Below are 15,265 nucleotides of genomic sequence, written 5' to 3'. Positions count from 1 at the left end.
TACCTCCTAAGTGTCACTGGTTAGAAAGCCCCCAGAAATCCATAATTTTTTTTAAAAAAAAGCGCAAGCTATTGCCATCCTCATGCTTACCCACCAAAATTAGATGATTAGTCTTATTTCTTGGCTAAAGAATATAAAAGACATTAACTTATAAAGTTCCTCCCTGCTGGAACATTTTTTTAACACTGGAAGGTGGATATAAGCTGCTGGTGGAGAAAAGATATTTGTATTCTTACTCAGCATTGGACCCTACATACTATAATACTAAGTGCCCAGGCAAGATGTGCCTATCAGTAGTGGTGCAATAGTGGCGTGGCTGTTATGGGGTAACTAACTATTTGGTGGTTGGATTTGAGCTTGCATGACAAGAGAAAATTCCATGCCTAGTACTGTAATCTCATCACAAGCCCATACCTGGGAGGTTTTCTGATAGTCTGTTATTGTTGTTTTGCTAAGTAGTTTTGTCAAATTGTGTTCTAACTATTTATTTGTATCCATAGACATGAGCTGTTCTGCTGTTCCCAATCTTGGTCAGAGAAGCTTGTTTTTTATTTGTCTTTTTTTTTTTTACAGTGGAAGGCCGTGGGTAAGAGATGCATAATTTGTCAAAATAACAATAAGAGACTGAGTGTTCAGCGATAAGTTGGGTGTCTATATCAGCCTCACCATAACAGAGGCTCAAGGAACATTACAAAAGAGGAGGTAAAAAAATATAAGAGCCAGATGGCAGGTGGCTCTGGATTGTATAGGAAGGAAGATACAGGAGCAAATCAAGAGGGGCAAAGCTAAAAGCAATTTTCTCTTATGGCTTCTACTCCACTTCCTGCTTCTGGATTCCTACCATGTGCACTTGCATTGGCTTCCCACAGTGAAAGACTGTGATCCAGACATGTTAGCAATAAACACTTTCTTCCCCAAGTAGCCTTTTGTTATGATGTTTTTCTCACAGCAACGGAAAGCAAACTAAAATAGAAATTGGTATCGGGTTCACGGGATACTGCTGTGACAGATTTAAACATGCTGTTATGGGGGAGGATTGTGGAAGAAGATAGGGCTGGGAAGGCTCTTGAATGTTCCGAGTTTAATGGGCTGTTCTGTGAGAGCTTGGAAGATAAGAATGCTATTGGAAATGAAGATAATGAAACCCTGGCTTACGAAGTTCATAGAGAAGCTGGAGGACTCCTGAAAGACTCTATCAGGGTAATTCATGGGTAAATTTGAATTAAGAGTCTGTGGTGTAAGGATATTCAAGATGGGGGAAGGACCAAGACAGAGAACAAGGAAAGAAATATCTTGATTGAGGGAGCCATTATGGGGCTAACAAGAAAACTGGCACTAGAGAAATTCCCAGGAAGCCACAAGGATGACCCCAGCTAAGACCCTAAGCGATAGTGGAGAAGGTGTCTGAACTGGCCTTGCCCTGTAGTCAGATTAATGACTATTTTAAATGTCACGATAGAACCTTCCTCAAGCAACTGATGTAAGCAGAGGCAGAGAACCACAGCAGAGCACTGGGCAGAGCTCCCAAAGTCTAGTCAAATAGTAGGAGGAGTGAGAATGTGATCAAAGACATCAAGACCATGATGGGGACACCCAATGAAATAGCTTACCTGAGCTAATGGGATCTCTGACCGGATAGGGAAGGAACCAGCACAGGACCAAACTAGGCCCTCTGAATGTAGGTGACAGTTATATGACTGGGGCAGACTGTGGGGCCACTGGGAGTGGCCACCAGGATTTATCCCTACTGCTTGTACTGGCTCTTTAGAACCCATTATCTTTGGAGGCATGCCTTGCTCAGCCTAGATATAGTAGGTAGGGCCTTGATCCTTCCCCAAAGTAATGTGCTTTACCCTCTCTGAGGAATGGATGGGAGTAGGGAAGAAGGAGGAGGAAATGGGAGGAGGGAGAGAGTGGGAACTGGGATTGGTATGTAAAATGAAAAAAAAGATTTTTTTGTTGTTTCTTAATAAAATAAAAACAGGGGAAAAAAGAGTTACCACAAACAAGAAAAAAGAATCTCTCGAGTCTACTTAGCCAAAGAATCAGCTGTCCAACAAAAGTGGACAATTGACACTGGTTAATTTTGAGAAATCAGCATTATCTAAAAAAAGACCAGAATTATGGAGGTAAAATCCAAGAGTATTTCCTCAGGGTTAACACATAGAAGCTGTGGTCAAGAGGGGGCCAAGGCTACAATTCATATTGGTAGCTGAACTTAATAATACCTAAGAGTTTCCCATGTGGTACTCATTCTGAAGGTCTGGAGGGATCATGGAGAGCCTTTGAGGGTTGCTCCTAGGAGAGGACAGGAGAGGCCACTGGTAAAGGTACAACCACAGTTGCAGGGAGACTCCACAATGGAAGGATCACAGGGAACAATTGAGGCTTTGCACCATGAGAAACTAGGAGAGGCCATTGATGAAGGTAAGGCCCCAGCTGCAGTGGAAACCCCAGGAATAAAGATATCACAGAGAAGGGCTGAGACTTGGCATCATGTCACAAAATCAGAACCCCTAAAGGGAGGCCAGGGTGCTCTTGGTAAAGGTGCAGCCAATGGAGATTCTAGTATATTGTAGATTGCAGAACTATGGGATAATCAGCAAGGATAGAAGAGGCAGTGGAGTAGAGATTTTGTGTTTGACTGATGTGATGTGTGTATATGTGAATGTGTGTTAAGTCCTATGTGAACTGTTTATATATACATTGAGGACAGTATCTCTGACAGCAATACATCTAAATATTTTAATCTTTAAGAAATACCAGCAATACTTCTGTTTGTATTATAACTTTAATCTGTAGATATGACAGAAAATTTCTTTAAGTTACAAAATGTAAACGTAGGACCATGTGCAGAGGGAGCTGCTAAGCTGCCAACACCAAAGGGTTAAACCTTTTATTAGCACAGTAAATGAATCTGAGCCTAGCATAGACTCAGCCGAACCTCTGCAATTACCTGGTGCACTTGGAAAGAAAGAAGTAGGAATGCAATCAACATAATTATACGACCAAGCTCTAGAGGAGAAATTTAAGAGTTGATGCAGAACATATTTCAGAAAGAATAAACATAAAATAACTTAAATTTAGAAGAAAGGTAATTCTGAGAACAAACTACTTGAAATAAGTATTAACTAAATTCCAAATGCTCCTAGAAAATAGATGTTGTAATGGGTTCATTTTGAGCATAGAGACTACAAAGTAAAGGTATATATTCAAATTATGTATTCAAACACATAGGGACCTCAAGCATGTGGCTATGCTGCTGCTCTGTTAGCTTGAGCTATATTCAAGTATGTTCTACATGTAATGAACTACTTAGCTGACATTTGAAGCCAACTCTTGAAGAAGACATATAGCAATTGATAATAAGGACAATGATAAATAGAAATGACTCAGGACAAATAGGAAAACAAACTGGAAGCATATTGGATTTTGATTATAAATCTTATGTACAAAAATGAATCTAAGAGAGTCATGCTTTGTGTGTTGATTGATTCTTACTTTTGCTGAGACTTTTTCTGTGCCACTGTGTTTACCTTGATATGAGGGGAGGAGCGGTGATGGTGACTGAGCATCATGGACACTTAGAGGGGTATCAGTTGGTAATGTTCAGTAGGTACATAATGAACACACAAGCAGTCGATGCAGAAGCTTGGGAAGAAGTCAAGTAGAATTCTAGGCGACAGCTCCATTGAGAGATCCTTGTTAAGAGGGTCAGTCTCTGTATCAAGAGTCTCAGTAGAAGTCAAGAAAGGTGGAAGATAAACACAGAAATGTAGCATTGATGATGGAGGGTGATAACAGATACTCTTCTGGTTCAGGTCTGCAATACCCATGCTCTACGCTGCATTTCATTGTTTTTCACCTGAACAATGGCCAACCTTTATGAGTAAGATTTAGTTGTACCATTTCAGCGAAGTCTTTGATGATGGTAGAATTCTGCAATTCAGGGTTGACTGCATAGTGAGATCAGGGGGACAAAAAGCATTATCTGACATATTTGCCTTTTCTGGAGATTAATGCTGGCAGATAGGGAAAACCTGTTTGTTAGTCAGGGAAAGCATGCTTGATTTTTATGTATAAGCAAAGATGACTAGAGCTTTTGGGGGTCAGCCCACTTGTGAGAAACCCATGTGGTAGTCAGACAATTAATTTCTTCATGCCTATGCTCCTTCCCTATCTCAGGACCTGAACCATGCCAGGGCTGTACCCCAGCAAGAGTCTATGCACATTTCAAAGGTCCAATATTACAATGTTGTTGCAACAGCAATTAGCTTTAAAGATTAGTTTTGGAAGGCCAAATATTTAAATACACAAATACAACCTGGCATTCTGATGGCTACAAACACTTTACCAGGTGATAAACCTAAAGTTCAAAATAGAAGTCAATGAAAGACACTTAAGGAAATGTTCAACATCCTTAGTCATCAGAGAAATGCAAATCAAAACAACTCTGAGATTACATCTTATACCTGTAAGAATTGCCAAGATCAAAATACTGATGACAACTTATGCTGAAGAGGTTGTGGGGTAAAGGGAACACTTTTGTATTGCTGGCAGAAATGTAAGCTGGTACAGCCCCTTTGGATGTCAGTGTGGCAATTTCTTAGAAAATTAGGAAACACCTTCCTCAAGACCCAGTAATACCACTTTTGGGTATATATCCAAGGATGTTCAATCATGCTACAAGGACATGTGCTCAACTATGTTCATAGAAGCATTGTTTGTCATAGCCAGAACCCGGAAACAACCTAAATGCCTCTCGACTGAAGAATGGATAAGGAAAATGTGGTACATTTACACAATGGAGTACTACACAGCAGAAAAGAATAATAACATCTTGAATTTTGCAGGCAAATAGATGGAGCTAGAAAACATCATTTTGAGTGAGGTAACCCAGACCTAGAAAGACAATTATCACATGTACTTACTCATAAGTGGTTTTTAAACGTAAAATAAAGAAAACCAGTTCACAAATAACAATCCCAGAGAATTTAGACAACAATGAGGACCCTAAGAGAAATATACATAGATTTGATCTATATGGGAAGTAGAAAAAGACAAGATCTCCTCAGTAAAATTGTAAGCATGGGGACCTTGGGAGAGGGCTGAAGGGGAGGGGAGAGGCAGGGAGGGAAAGAGAGAAAAATGTAGAGCTCAATAAAAATCAATTAAAAAGAAAAAGAAAAAAGTAGAAGCCAAAAAGCAAGTCCCAATCTGCCTTTCTACATAAGTCTATGGTCTCAGATGGCTTTACTATAGCCTCAGTTTCAATGAGTGTGGAGGCAACAGGCAGAGTCCATAGTCAGAAAGTAGACAGCTTGATCAAGGTTAGCCAGCTCTGTCTGATGTGTTTGGGTTTGTTTGCTCACACATGGAACTGGTCAAAGAGAAATCAGTTGCATACTGTATTTTTATTATAATTTTATTTTATTTGTATTATTTCTTCTATTTTTGAGATTATAATTTACTTATATCATTCCCCCTTCCCAAAGCAGACAAATTTGCCTTCTGGTTAGCAATTTCAGTGGCTGCAGGAGATTGTCATTAGCACTGGAGACATGTAATATCATGTCTTCATTCTCTCATACCCAGACAGATGCTTTATGAGTAGGCACCTGTAGTATCTGGACATAATAATATACTCATTATTTATTAGAAACAATCTATATATGTACAGATATGTAGTAGGAAACAGCATTCAGTTCTTGCTTGCTGACTTCAGGAAAAGGAATCAAGAACTGAAGCTATGATCCCTAGCTCCAATTACTCCAAATTTGTTGCAAATCGAGAGATGTGAGTTTTACAAGTAATAATGGCAATCAATCAATTTCTTCACACATCTCAAAAATGGGAAATATTATAGAATGATGACTCTCATCAAGGAAACATTCTGGTACTGATGAGCTATTCTTTCACTTCCCTCTTAGATCACTGCACTGATTTGACATTATTAACAGCCTTTATGCGCACAGTGCTGATTGCAGTATGTAGGAGCAGAAAAACATTGGCTTTCATGACACCACTCAAAGCTCTATTGATTGACCATACATGTCACATCATAATATCTCTCCTAGTTTCATTGCTTATACTGACTGCCCTTATCTTCAAGCGATGAAACCTTACCAGTTATTGATAATGTTTCAAGTCTTAGAGATGGATTGGATCAGTGAAAGCAAAATGCAATGATGTGGTTAAAAATGAATACATATTTGACTAAAATTATTTTTAGATGGATATATATATATGAATAAGTAGATATATATATGAAGAAGTATATTGATAAGTAGACTATAAATTTTAACTTAGCATAATTTCTGTGGATAAACTATTAGATTACCTTAAGAAAAACAGTCACAAATCATGTGAATAATATTTATGTGTACGAGTGTTCTGTCTTCATATATATATATGCGCGTTCGTGTGTGTGTGTGTGTGTTTGTGTGTGTGTGTGTGTGGCACATATGTACCTAGTGCTTGAGGATATCACAAGAGGATGGTGAATCCTCTGTAAGTAGAGTTACAGCCAGGTTTGTGCTGCTATATGGATACCAGAAGTCAAACTTGGACCCTTTGCAAGAGAAGCAAGAGCTGTTTGATATTGTGCCATCTTTCTTGTTCCTCCCTCTGATTCTTAATAATAGATTTCTCAAGTTTCATATGGACTCATCATTTCCCAGAATACTTTAAAGATTTTGATTGTTTGTTTGTTTCAGCTACTGTGTGGTTAAATGAAAATTTTTACTGAATGATGTTAAGCAAGAGTCTATCTCTCACTGTCTCCTGCATCTCTACATGTCTCCTGTATCTCTACATGTGTATTGCCTTTCTGTATGTGTCCTGCATATCTCTACATGTGTCCTACATATCTCTACATGTGTCCTGCATATCTCTACATGTGTCCTACATATCTCTACATGTGTCCTGCATATCTCTACATGTCTCCTGCATCTCTACATGTGTATTGCCTTTCTGTATGTGTCCTACATATCTCTACATGTCCTCCATCTCTACATGTCTCCTGCATCTCTGCATGTGCCCTGCATCTCCATTTGTGTCTTGCACCTCTACATGTCTCCTGCATCAGTACATGTGTCCTGCATCTCCATTTGTGTCCTGCACCTCTACATGTCTCCTGCATCTGTACATGTGTCCTACATAGATCTACATGTGTGCTGCATCTGTATATATGCCCTACATCTCCATATGTGTCCTACCTCTCTACGTGTGTCCTGCATCTTACATATGTCCCGCTTATCTCTATATGTGCCCTGCATATCTATACATGTTTTATGTATCTCTTCATGTGTTGTGTGAGAGAATGGGAGACCTTGTTATGCTTTGGTACTTTTCCCTGCTGCTGACTGGATCAGATGCCTTCTGTGAGCATGAAGATATTTTCTTTACTATCACTACCAGACTACACCAGTCTGTGAAATAAGAAATTTCACTTATGAAAGAAAGTATGGATTTTTGGCTCTTGTTTAAAATTTTGCTTACTCAGGATTAAAAATAACTAATCCACTAAAATATTTTAAATAGTTCAATGACTTCACTCACAGAAAGCATACCACGTGAAAATTTCCTCAGTGTATCTATCATTTCTTAAATGAAATCTGTCTAGGTACCTAGAAGAGGATCAAGATCCCGTGCATCCTCCAGGGAGTTTAAAGTGTCAATCATGGGAAACATAATTATAGAGTTCACCTAATTGTTGATTCATCCTCTAAGAGTAGAGAACTCTGGTAATTTTCACATACATTAAAAATGTACACAGTAATACCTATCTAGCTTTGAAGCAGATGACAAGAGGACTTGAATTGTATATTTAGAAAAGTTTGAAGGAAACTAAAAGAAGAATGTACAAAAGGATTGGAATAGACTTCAAGGTCAACAGCAGAGACTGTTGAATAAGCCTCTGTGAAAGCTCTGCCCTATTATAGGAGCTCCTTGTTCGTTTCCCATACTCCTGAAATAATCACACAGAAGCTATATTATTTAAATCACTGCTTGACCAATTACTTATGTATTCTGCTAGCTAGCTCTTACATCTAGAATTAACCCATCTCCATTATTTTATATTTTACCACGATGCTCATGGCCTACCGACAAGGTTTCAGTGTGTCTATCTCTGGTGAAGAAGCTCCATGGCTTCTTCAGACTCCAGCCTTCTTTTTTCTAGCATTCAGTTTAGTTTTCCCCACCTAGCTCTACTCTACCCTATCATAGTCCTAAGACAGTTTTTTATTAACCAATGATATTTACAGCATACAGAGGGGAAACCCATATCACCTCCCCTTTTTTGTTTAAGTAAAAAGAAAGGCTTTGTCTTTAACATAGTAAATTTGCCATGCAGCACAATGCGTGGCCTGTAAATATCTCTGTGTATGGTGGCAGGAATCTACTACCATGCTGTCCTGCTGTACATGTCTAGTAGGCCTGATTATGCTGCCTGTTCAGGCAGGGTGTACTGAGCCATGGCCATGGTCTCAGCAAGTTTGCTCCTGACCCCGAGTGGGTACACAAGTACCTGGGCCCACAAACACCATTCAAGTGCTCAGCCTCCTGAAAGAGCCAGAGTGGTTTGTGCTGCCACCTTGAAAACACGTATTTTATTTCTTTTGATACTACCACTGAATCAGGAAGACCTCTCTTAAAGGAGCTTCAACATGCCATCAGTAAGCAGAGGTCATCCAGAAAAAAATAATGTGGCTAAACTTTGTATTTTAGTGTCTAGAATTCCTTCCCAAGCCCTCTCAGGTTTTATGTGGATTTAGCTAGCACACGTTAGAGCCCCAATTTGTTGTAGGAGACCACTTGTTTGTTCCTGGCTGTTCAGCCCCATAATAACCACACAGAAACCATATTATTTGAAGTACTGTTTGGTCATTAGCTTAAGCATGTTTCTGGCTAACTCTTACATCTTTATTTAACCCATCTTTATTACTCTGTGTATTGTCATGTGGTTGTGGCTTACCGGCAGTTTTGGCATGTCTATCTCTGGTAGCGGCTCCATGGCTTCTCTCTGATTCTACCTTCTTTCTCCCAGCATTCCATTTAGTTTTCCCAACCTAGCTCTGCTCTACCCTATAACAGGTCCAAAACAGCTTCTTGATTAATCAGTGATATTCACAGCATACAGAGGGAAATCCCACATCACACCTTAGTTCTCAGATAAATAAAAATTTCACAGTAAATATGGACTTTTACCTCAATAAAATAGGTGACATTCTTTCACAATGGAGGTTTGCAGAAAAGTATGGCTGTTGCTGAGGCATAGAAATAAGACTTAAAAGCACAAAACAGCCCAATAGTAGAGCAACTGCTTAGCATGAATGAGAACTGTGGTCATTCACTAGTACTGCTATTATCCTCCCACACAGTCCCCACCTCCAAAAATCAGGAAACTTTCCAGACTGGGGCAATGGTCAATGGGTAAGAACACTTGCTGGATAAGCATGAGGAAATGAGTTTTGATTTTTTTTTTATTTAAAATTTTTGTGGAGAAGGTTAAATAAATTTAGAAAAAAGTTCAGCTGCAAATGAATGAATCAGACTTTGGCAGTTGTGGAAGTCCAATTCAAAATCAGAGGCAAATGCCACACACTTGAAATAGTGTTTTCGTGAAGGCTCTCATAGTGTGCAATGAATGCATAGCAATGAAATGAATATAAAACAAATCACAGATTAAAAATAAAAAGAGAGAAACATAAACATAGTCAACAACAAATAGTTTCAGATAGGCTCTGAAGGCCTTGGCAGTTGGGACAAACTTCCCAGTAGATCAGAGCCTGGAGGACAGTGAGAAGGATAAAAATATTGACCATGGGATAAAAGTTCAGGAGAAGAATTCCAGGGAAAAGAAAGAATTTCTGTGATTTGATCAGCATATTTAACCAGGCAGATGTTAAAAATAAATTTCTGCATAGCAAGAGTAGCTGGGTACAAGCATGAAACTCAACTCTGAATTTCCTAAAATCAATGAAGGCTTTTTAAGCCTTCTCATCTGTTGTTCATTGTTGTTCTCCTTTCTCTGGGGAGTAGGAGATGGTGAGGGGAGATAACAGTGTTAGTAGAAGACAAAGAAAGATAAATTCCTCCCTTCTTGGTTTACTTTTGCCATTTTTCCCCTGACAATGACATGAGAATAAAACAGGAAAAGTAGAATACAATTTAACAATTTAAAAGAACAAATACTATAAAACAGAAATTGAAGCCAAGTTAGCTCCAAGTTTGAGACGCCTGTTCTTAATGAGTTCAACTGCAAAAATTTCAATAGATAATGTAGGATACTTAGTAAATCAGCAAAGTTGATAGTTTAGAGTTATGAGTTGGAAATACAGTAGACAACTAGATAAAGGGAAAGGTTCATTGGCCAAGCCATGAGCAAAAAGCTATAGACAGATGATAGTGGTCCTTGGCCTTCCTGCTTCAACACTGTAACTGGAGTTGATTTCTCTCCTTCTCTTTTTGGAAATCACTCATAACTAACAAGAAGATGTGAAGTAAAACTATCATTCTCAAATAACTGTGGTGATGTTCCACAGACAGAGATAGAGCAGGTGAGCATATGAAAGGGAAGAAGGGAAGAAGATTCGGTTGGCAGGGAAGCATCAGCTATATAATCTGGCAACAATCAGGGAAACAAATCTGTCTTGAAGCTGAAGAGCAGACACTGGAGGGTAAGAGTGAAGTATGCTCACATCAAGAACAAGACGACACTGTGGAGTGCCACTATTGGGGAGGAAGAGGTATGGAAACTTCTTGTTGCTATGGAAAAGTAATGGCAAAAGATAAAAAAAAAACCAGGTAAATTGTGGCCATTGGATTAAATTAAATTACATTTATCGAGATAGATTATCTGGAAAAAGCGAAACAAACTTCTCTGCATGAACCACAATGTTTCAAAAAGCAGGATCTATGTGGTACAAGAAAAAGAAACGTTAGACTGAGAATATCATGGCTAGCTGGGTATGATGTCACATACCTGAGGACAAAAAATCTGGGAATCTGAGACCAAAATTGTAACTTGAGATCAATAGTTCAGGCAGCCTAAACAGCATGAATAGAACTTGTCCTTAAGTCACGCACAAGAACATTATTGCAGAGGCGGTTAAGTGGAGCATCATCACATCCCAGTTGTAAGTCCACAGCCATCCATGTCTCTCCAACCAGATGTCTCTGTCCTCCATGCCTCCTCTTTCTAGTCCTCTTCCTACCAGGCCTTTGATCCAAGTGGCAGAAGATTTATCTGTTGTACAGGACTCTCTAATTTGTCACTTGGAGTCTTAACTTGCCATTTTCTAACTAATACTTTTTATTCTTTGAAAACCACACACACACACACACACAAAATGTACCTTAATTAGATCTGCCACATATGATCCCTTTCCTCCCACTTTCCCAACCCTTTCCCCCAACCTTTTCCCAACTTCCTTCTTGTTATTTATTTTTTAATAAAAAAATAAGTTAAGTCCATTTAGTGTTTCCTATGTACATATGGGTGAGGTGTACAGATCATTGAGTTATAGCAGTGGCTGTTTCTCCTAAAGACAAAGATTTACTGTTTATGCAAATAGGATGTCCAAGAATATAGCTCAAAACCCAACTCCTTGGGTAGATTCTCTCTTCACTGTTTTTAATGGCTCTTCTAAATGTGACAAAAATGTACTGTGATTAAATTGTAAACATATACCAAGACCTACCTGCTTTTCTTTCATTTTGTCATCCTTCAAATACCACAGTGTTAATGAAGAGTCAAGTGCTGATGAAAACATGTTGATTACTATTGAGGACTCTCAAATACCTGCTAGGGCATTTTATTTGTCCCTTCTAGTCTACTTTGGCTTGATTCCTAAAAAACAATGATTTTTTATATTATACCAGACTGCTACTAGAATGACCTGAACTTCTGGTTCAGTGGGTCCAACAGAAACCAATTGACAATGGGCAGCTTGGAATGCATGGATGTGTCCATGCCTGACTCCTGTGATGTCACACTTGATATCTCTGTCTTGGCTAAAAAGGTTGGTAATCTGTACTGGTATAAAGCCCCTATTGCGCTTCCCAAATAAATTTTCTTTTCCCTTTCTCTGTAATTTCTTTTTACATTACTATCCACAGGAGTCTACAGCAATAAAATTGCAGCCCTAAGCCAAACATTTGCCACCTTCAACTCATGAAACAGGATGTCTCCCTCTGATCGCCAAGTGGGAGAAAAAGAGAGCCCAAATACCATCTGACTCTGGTATTTTGGACCACTCCTAGTAAATAGTAAGTTATACAAAAAACTGTGTAAGTCGGGTTCTCAGAGAAGCAGGTGACAAGAGGAATTGGCTTGCAAAAACTTTATTCAGAGGAATAGGCTTTATACTGAAAGGTGAATTTTACTGGTCAAAAGGGGAAGGAAAGGAAAGGAAGAAAGTAAATCACACTTCAGCAGAGCTCTAAGAAAGTGGTCAGAAACAGGGAACATTTTTGAGCAATTTCGGTTAGCAATAGGCTTCCTCTTCCCATTGGGTGGACTGTGATCAGGATGTTCTTCATATGGATAGGTTAGTAAATTCAGACAGACTCTGCAGTGCAGAAGGTCTCCATGACACAGTCTCATCACTATCATACACACCAGGGGAAGGTAACCTATCAGCCAAATGAATCATTTCTTCCCCAATTTTCTTTTGGTCATGCTTTTTTTTTTATCACAGCAATAAAAGTTAGCTGGGGCAGCAGTTGCACTGAAAAATTAGTTATCAGTGCCAACACCAAAAAATGGAGAGCTCAAACAAATCATCAGATGCCCCTCAAGGATGTACAAAATCAAAAAGGAGCCAAATCCAAATGCAGCAGCCAGCAAAGAGTGGGAACCTTGTGAACCCTTCCCCCTTCCATGACGAAATGCTGATGGGCACTGCAGATCTTGTTCAGGTAATCACAGCTACTGTGAATTCATGTGTGCAAATGTCCATGTCATGCCTGGAAGATGCCTTTAGTGACACACTTCCCTTCTCTAGGCTCTTCCGTTTTCTCTGCTCTCTCTTCCATGATGTTTCCTGCGTCTTCCACAGGATGACACATTGCTGAACAATCCATCATTTTTTATCTGTCTTAACATTTTGATCAGCATTAACTTCTCCTTGCTGGAATAAGAGGAGTCTCTGAAGGCAGCTTGGAGCACTGTTTCCAGTAAATATATATGTTTATTTATATGAATCTCAGTTTAGAGATAGGAAACTATACATTTGATTATAAATAAGGATAAAGAGGCTTTAAGGGAGAAAGGCAGGAAGGTACTACAACATATGTGATCGGAATGCTGATGTGGGAAATATTGGGGAGGTGGAATTGTACAAATGCAGGCAGGGGGCAAATATCGGAGAGAGGAGTGCGTAGCCACGAGTAGAGTAAACAAAAACTAGGTGTGCAAAACATGTCTTAAGAAAGCATGTTACTTCGCTAACTAAATATTCATTTAATTTGAAAAACAATAATATGCTCTGACTTGATCATGTTCACACAAAACCCAGTGTGAGGTATACTCAACTTCACATGCAAATCTAGTGTGAAGTTGAATATAATTGCTCAACCGCAAATTTCAAATTTGAGTGAGTGTCTTCTTCAAACCTTTGTGAAGATCAAGGTTCTTGTTTTAGAAGACAATAACAAAGGCTAAACAATAAAAAATAATTACATGGTGATATTAATCAACTTTTTATTAATCTAATTCAATGTGCATAGAATTGCAAGTTTTCTGACAGTTTCTTTTCATCCCTCTGAGACAAACTGTAGAAAAAGCAAAGGTGGCCCCAATATGTGACAATATAGGCATTTAGACAGTGTGTGGTGGTGGGTAGTTCTGTAAGAGGAAGGAAGAAATGCCAGGCATGTCTAGTTTGCAGCCTGTGACCCGCCAGTCCCCCTACACAACTGGGAATGCCACCCAACTCAACATTAAAAAATTACTTACATCATCATTTTTCATTCTTCTTCTTCTTCTTCTTCTTCTTCTTCTTCTTCTTCTTCTTCTTCTTCTTCTTCTTCTTCTTCTTCTTCTCTCTCTCTCTGCATTTGTTTTTGCACCTGGATCACATGGTTCTTCAACATGAGCTTTGTAGATGAGATCATCTCCATGATGTCAAGACTGGGCATGCCTTGTAGGTTGTGGATGCAGCTCTGTATTGAGTAGATGAGCATTTCCCCACCATGAACTTTCCCCCACTTCCCATTTAGTGAGGAATGAGGCTTTTAAAACAGTTCTAGTGGGAATCTCCGTTCAAGTAACAGATACATATAAGTTGATCTATTATCCAGAAGTAGGTAGAGGAACATGAGCAGCGGGCCCAGGCACTCTTATTTCTCAGAAAGAACCCATGAAATGGTGAAGAAATCAGGACTGGACATCAGAATCCTGGGGCATCTCTAGCATCCTGTGACTTAAGGAATGAGATGCCTGGGGGCTTTTTGTTAGAAGGGTAAATTATCACTTAAACTCGAAGAAAGAAATGTAAGTGAAATTTTCTGCAATAGAAGTAGCAGTCATTTATATTCTAAAGCTGCTTTTGGGAATAGAAGTTCCCAGTTATATTCTATTTTCTCCAAAATACCCAGTGGAAAGTTACTTAGTTTTCTATCAAAGGCTGTTAGTCTTCTGTTTAGAGATTGGCAGGCTTCCCGTCACACCACCTGGGAAGCAAAAGCAGCTGGTGGTGTGAAATAGGATCATCTCCACAAAAACAAAACTATTATTACTATATCAATTTCCTTATGAAAACTGGTAAGGAACTCCACAAGATGAAAAGAATAAGAAATTTAGTCAAAATAAAACTCAACCTTCAGTCATTGAAGCCACTAACTGAATTTTTAGAATCTATTATAGATTGACTTCTTCCTATAAATATGAGGATCATCACATATATGATTTTGAAAGTTATATTCTTTATTTATTTATTTATTAAATTTTATACAATATATTTGATCAAATTAGTTTCCTGACTCCAGCTCCTCCCTACCTCCCTTTCAACCCAATATCATGTTTTCTCTCTCTCCAAAAACACTGATTCCCCCAAATAAAAATGAAAACATATTTTAAAGCAAAACAACAACCATGTACACCCACACACACACGAACATGCACATGCACACAACTTTCTAGCCAAAGCCATACAGTTTGTTTGTGTTGGCCAACTACTTCTAAGCATGGAGTCTGCCCCGGAGTATGGCTTATATATCCAGGGTCATTCCATTGAAGAAAACTCATTGTTGTCAATTT

The sequence above is a fragment of the Microtus pennsylvanicus genome, chromosome 2 (genome assembly GCF_037038515.1).
Source record: "Microtus pennsylvanicus isolate mMicPen1 chromosome 2, mMicPen1.hap1, whole genome shotgun sequence".
NCBI lineage: Eukaryota > Metazoa > Chordata > Mammalia > Rodentia > Cricetidae > Microtus > Microtus pennsylvanicus.
This window is presented reverse-complemented; position numbering follows the sequence as displayed.